Genomic DNA, 6,230 nt, shown 5'->3' on the forward strand with positions numbered 1-6,230 from the left:
CCCGCAAGCCTCGAGGCAGGACCAAAAATAAATAAATAAATAAATAAAGCGTCAACTAGTTGAAGGATTTACTTCCAAGATGGCTCACTCACATGGCTAGCAAGTTGGATGCCAGACAAGTTGGATGGCTAGCTACTGTCAGGAGGCTTCAGTTCTTCCCCATGTAGACCTCTTGGTTAATTGAATGTCCTCACAACATGGTGGCCAGCTTCCCCCCTGGAGCAATCGATCCAAAAGAGCACAGTGGAAGCTGTAATATCTTATACAACCTAGCTTGGGGAGTCAGACATTGTTACTTCCACAGTATTCTAGTGGTCACACAGCCTAGCCACAATTCAGTGTGAGGCCGGGCACTATGCCAGGGGTGAATACCAAGAGGTGGGCATCATTGGAGATCATCTCAAAGGGTGGTTGCCACACCTTTCCATCCTGGGACTGCATTTCTCAGCATTCCTTGCATCTGAAGAGTCATGTGATGAGTTCACCAGTGGACCCTGCAAGGAGATGATGTATGACCCTTCCAAGCCAAGGAGCTTTAGAAGCAGGTATGACTTCCCCCCTCTCTTCCCCTTCCACCAGCTCTTGCAGCTGAATGCAGTGGCCTGATAAAGATGGCAGAACTGCAGAAGGAACCTGGGGAGGGAGCCACCTGCCAATCAGGAGCAGACATTTTGTATTTTAGATGACCGAGCAACAAACTTCCATCATATCTGAGTCATTAAACATTTTGGGATTTGTTCGTTGTAGCAGCTACTATTACCTAATTAATTCAGGAGTGGATTGAATATGGTGGGGGAGGGGAGGGAAGGTTCAGATCTTTCTGGCTGGGGCCATTGGGTGCATGGAGGTGCATTTTACTGAGATGGGGATGTGGGTTTGGGGGAAGATGATGAGTTAGTTTAGGGCAGGATCTGTCAACCTTGGCACTACTGACATTTGGGGTTGAATAGTTCTTTGCTGTCTGGGCCGGTCATCCCATGCACCTGGGCTCCTTCCACTAGGTGTCAGTAGCATCCCCCCAATCATGTCGACCATAAAGGTCTCTAGACATTGCCCAGTATCCCCGGTTGAGAACCACTGGGTTAGGATCTGGTGAGTTAGGGCAGCCTGTGGATATCCAAGTGGAGATTTCCAGGAAGCCGATGGTTCTGTAATTGTGGCACTCAGGGAGCATGGGAGCAGGTGAGATCTCCCCTCCTCCACCCTGCCCCGGGAACAGGTTGGAGTGAGAAGAGCAAGCCAGGACTGGGGGTGGGGGCGGTCACAGGTCCAAGGAAGAGAATGGATCAAGCAGAAGAACGAATCTGGCAGGCGCACAAGCTGTTGAGATCAGCCACCAGCTCCTTTTGTGTTTTTTTTTTTTTTTTTGGCTGGCTTTCGGGATCTTAGTTCCCCGACCAGGGATCGAACCTGGGCCCTCGGCAGTGAGAGCGAAGAGTCCTAACCACTGGACCACCAGGGAATTCCCAGCCATCAGTTTTAGAAGCATCAGCTGGTTTGGGAAGCCATTGTGAGGGGGAGGGGCATTAAAATGGGGTGTCAGCAATGAAAATGATGTTGTGCATTCGTTTTTATTGACATGGAAAGAGTCCCATGGTGTATTTTTACAAATTACTGGAGTGAAACATACACTCAGTAAAGTGCAAACATCTTAACTGTACAGCCCAGTGAATTTTTTTTTTAGATGAGTGTACACCCGAGTAACCATCACCCCATCCAAGATCTAGAAAGTTCCCCCGTGTCCCTTCTCAGTCAATACATCCTGGACATCCCAAGATAGCACCATTTGATTCCCTTGATGTAATTTGTAAGGGGGAAGACAAGCGGGTAATAAGACAATGCTGACACCACAATCTCACTGTTGCAAATGTATGTGGGTGGGACCACACACCCCTAGACTAGATGCTAAGAGTCTGTGAGTGGAGGGGTTCAGGTAATTTTTATTTTCTTCTCTTTATTCATTTGTGGGTCATATCATGAGCATGTTGTGCTTTTTAAAGAATTGAGGTGAAGGACTTCCCTGGTGGCGCAGTGGTTAAGAATCCTCCGGCCAGCAAAAAACCCGACAGCAGTGTAAAAAAAAAAAAAAAAAAGAATCCTCCGGCCGATGCAGGGGACTCGGGTTTGAGTCCTCGTCTGGGAAGATCCCACATGCCGCAGAGCAACTAAGCCCGTGCGCCACAACTACTGAGCCTGCGCTCTAGAGACTGCGAGCCACAACTACTGAAGCCCGCGTGCCTAGAGCCCGTGCTCCGCAACAAGAGAAGCCACTGCAACGAGAAGCTCACGCACCGCAACGAAGAGTAGCCCCCGCTCGCCGCAACTAGAGAAAGCCTGTGCACAGCAATGAAGACCCAACGCAGCCAAAAATAAAATTAATTAATTAATTAAAAATAGTTAAGGGGTGGTGGAGTAAGGGGAGAGAGTCCTGGGTTCAATCTCTACCCCACTACTTATTTCCTGGGGCCTTGGGTGAGGATCTGAACGTTTCATAACTGCGTTCTCCTCACCCGACAAAAGGGGAGAATCCTTTTCTGGTCAAGTGATTAGGTACATCATAAAAGACTCTCTCTGTTACTTTACCCTCTACACACACACACACACACACACACACACACGCACACGCACACACACACACACACGCAGACACACACAGGCTCAAAAAATGCAGTCCATCTGGTAGACCAAGCCTTTAAAATTCGGTATTCATGACAGGAACACAATAAAAAATGGTGGGAAACCATGAGGGTTTCTAAACTTAAGTCATTCAAATGTGTGCCAGCTATACAATCATGAATAATTTTATTCTAAATGCCCTCATTTAAAACATTTAAATACATTTATTTTAAAATAGAAAATTTAAATGACTGCCATACATGGAAAAATGGAATGACATACCAGAAATTGAATAAAAAAGTACAGTGAAAGCAAAACACTGTTTTTAAGTGGGGGGAGAGGAGCCCCACTTCTCCATATGCTCCTGGTAAACTGCCCTAGATATTCACAGCTGACTGCCTCAAAATGCCAGTAGAACCAACCATCAGCTAAGCGCATCGGACCCCTGACCCATTTCTGCCAGTTTCTCAATGAGGCCACGACTCCATCACCCAAAGACCACAACTCTGTACATCCCTATTTTTTACGTTCTCCCTTCCCTGTCCAAGCTGGTTTAAAGTCAACTCTATTGAAGTATAATGTCCATTTAATAAAATGTATCCATTTTAAGTGTACAGCTTGATGGGTTTTGACAAATCCATGGTGTCACCATTACCCCAATCAATACAGAGAATATTTCCATCACCCCCAAAAGAATCCCCTGGATCCCTTTGCAGTCAACCCCCATCCCATCCTCATCCCCAAACAACCATTGATCCGATTTTCTGTCACTCTAGATTAGATTTCTCTTTACTAGAATTTCATATAAATGGAACTATATAGTATGTAGTCTTTTGTGACTGGCTTCTTTCATTCAGCATGATGTTTTTGAGATTCACTCGCGCCTTTGTGTATATTCATTGATTCATTCATTCCTCTTCATGGCTGAATAATATTCCATTGTATGGATGTACCAGAGTTGATCTGTTCTGGACATCTGGGTTGTTTCCAGTTTGGGGCTATTACAAATAAAGCTGCTCTGAACATTGGTGTATAAGACTGTGTGGGGAAAAAAAAGAAAAGAGGGAATTCCCTGGCAGTCCAGTGGTTAGGACTCTGCACTCTCACTGCCAGGGGCCCAGGTTCAATCCCTGGTCGGGGAACTAAGATCCCACAAGCCATGGCATGGCCAAAAAAGAAAAAGAAAAGAGAACTGAACTTTACCAAAAAAAAAAAAAAAAGATTTTGTACGAGCATACATTTTTGCTTCTCATGGGTAAATACCAAATGTGGAATGGCTAGATCACATGGAAAGTGTATTTAACTTGGGAAGAAACTGCCACATCATTTTCCAAAGCAGCTGCACCATTTTACATGCCTAGCAGCAATGTCTGAGAGTTCCAGTTGCTCCACGTCCTCAATATCATTTTGTATGGACGAGTTACTGTTTTAAAATCTTAGTTCTTCCAGCAGGTGGTGTAGTGATATCCCTGTTCATTTCCCCAATGACTAATGCTTTTGAGCATCTTTTCATCTGCCTTGTGGCCATCTCTATGTCTTCTTTTGCAAAGTATCTGTTCCAAACCCTTTGCCATTTTGTTTGTCTTTTTTTTTTTTTTTGGCCGCGCCAGGTGGCTTGTGGGATCTTAGTTCCCTGACCAGGGATCAAACCCACGCCCCCTGCAGTGGAAGCGTGGAGTCCTAACCACTGGACCGCCAGGGAATTCCCTTGTCTTCTTCTTATTGAGTTGTAAGGGTTCTTTATTTGTTCTGGCAATAAGTCAGATATATGTATTCCAAATACCTTCTTCCAGTTAATGGCGTGCCTTTTCATTTCTTAAATGGTCCTCCTCAAATCTTGAGATGCTTCAGTTGTGCCAGAAGTCATGGTCCTTCCTAAGCAAAATTCCCTGTATTCTCAACGTCTTCAGAGATCATTCTCTTTACCTTCTCGCCCTAACAGATGCCTGGCTCTTTCCCAAGGACCGGAAGCTCTTAAGTCGTGGCTATTTTTTCTCCAACTCTTTGCACTTTTGTGCCTCTTGTGATGAAGTGGGTGTCTTTGCCCCATCATTGCTCCTAACTCTCCCCTCAAACTCTGCAGCTTCGAATCTCAGGCCATCAAACAATTCCCTCTACTACCTGTCCTTGCTGCTTTGTCCATCAACCCTCAGGTCACCCCCTCCTTTACTATTTTCCCTCCTGGTTCTTTTCTTGAAAACTCCTCTGGGCATAATTCTTAGTGACTTCAGGACCCACATGGGCCAGGGTTTCCCAACATTGGCACCGTTGACATTTGGAGCCACGTCATTCTTGCTTGTGGGGTCTGCCCTGTGCATTGTGGGATGTTGAACAACGTCCCTGACCCCTACCCACCCAACACCAGTAGAAAACCCACCACCCCTAAGTGTGACGACCAAAAATGTCTCTAGATGTGATCAAGTGTCCCCCGGGGGGCAGACTCACCCTTGATGGAGAACCATGGAGCTTGATGATCCTTCCAGGTGTGTGACTTTCAAATCCTTTAACTCTTCTCTCCCAGTGACCTCGTCCTCCCCTCTACCTCAGCCTCCAGCTCTCATGGTCTTATTTTAGACCTTGACGTGTACAGAAATTGCGTCCCTTTCTGTATTCTCAAATACTCCACTCATTGACCCACACTTCTTTTCTTTCCATCTCACTCCTTTTGGTGTTCCTGTTCAAACAGTCCTTTAGCTCTGCTAGAACCTGTCATCCATGGATCATTGCCCCCTTCCCCTGTGCCCTCACCCAGTTTAGAGCCATGGTCTGTCATTACAATCCCTCCTTGACATATACCCTCAACTCCCTCCTCTATCTCTTCCTTCATCCCATTGACCTGGCTGGACTTAGTTCAAGCCAACCCTCCATCCACTCCTCACCTGTACCCGGGCAGTCTCGCACACGGCCGTGCCAACTGGTCTCCCTTGAGACTCTAGACCTCTAATCCGCTGCTCAGCACTCCTACCACATCCCCCAGTCCCTTCACTCACCAACTCTCTCATAGGTTAATGTCCTACCTTCCATCTCCCCTCAAGCCTCCCCCTTCCTCCTGACTCTCAGCTCTGGACCTCACCTCCTACCTTCTGCGAAAACAAAGCCACAGAAGAGAACTTGCACGGCATCCCAGAACACCTACCCATGTCCCTTCAGCTGGGCTGTCAGCGTTGCCTTCTTTGTTATTGTGACGGAGCTGTCCGTTCTCCCAGCCAAGGTCAGCTTTCCACCCACGCCCTGGATTCCATTCCACTCGAGGCCATCGCTCTAACCAGTCTCTGGTTTCTCTCATAACAGCAGATGTCCCCTCTCTTCTCCATTATTGCCATTAGCTTATAGACGTGATAATTTCTGTGAGATATATCTATCTATCTATCTATCTATCTATCTATCTATCTATCTATCTATCTATCTATCTATCTATCTATCTATCTATCTATCTATCTATCTATCTATCTATCTATCTATCTATCTATCTATCTATCTATCTATCTATCTATCTATCTATCTATCTATCTATCTATCTATCTATCTATCTATCTATCTATCTATCTATCTATCTATCTATCTATCTATCTATCTATCTATCTATCTATCTATCTATCTATCTATCTATCTAT

The sequence above is a fragment of the Physeter macrocephalus genome, chromosome 2 (genome assembly GCF_002837175.3).
Source record: "Physeter macrocephalus isolate SW-GA chromosome 2, ASM283717v5, whole genome shotgun sequence".
In the NCBI taxonomy this organism is placed as follows: Eukaryota; Metazoa; Chordata; class Mammalia; order Artiodactyla; family Physeteridae; genus Physeter; species Physeter macrocephalus.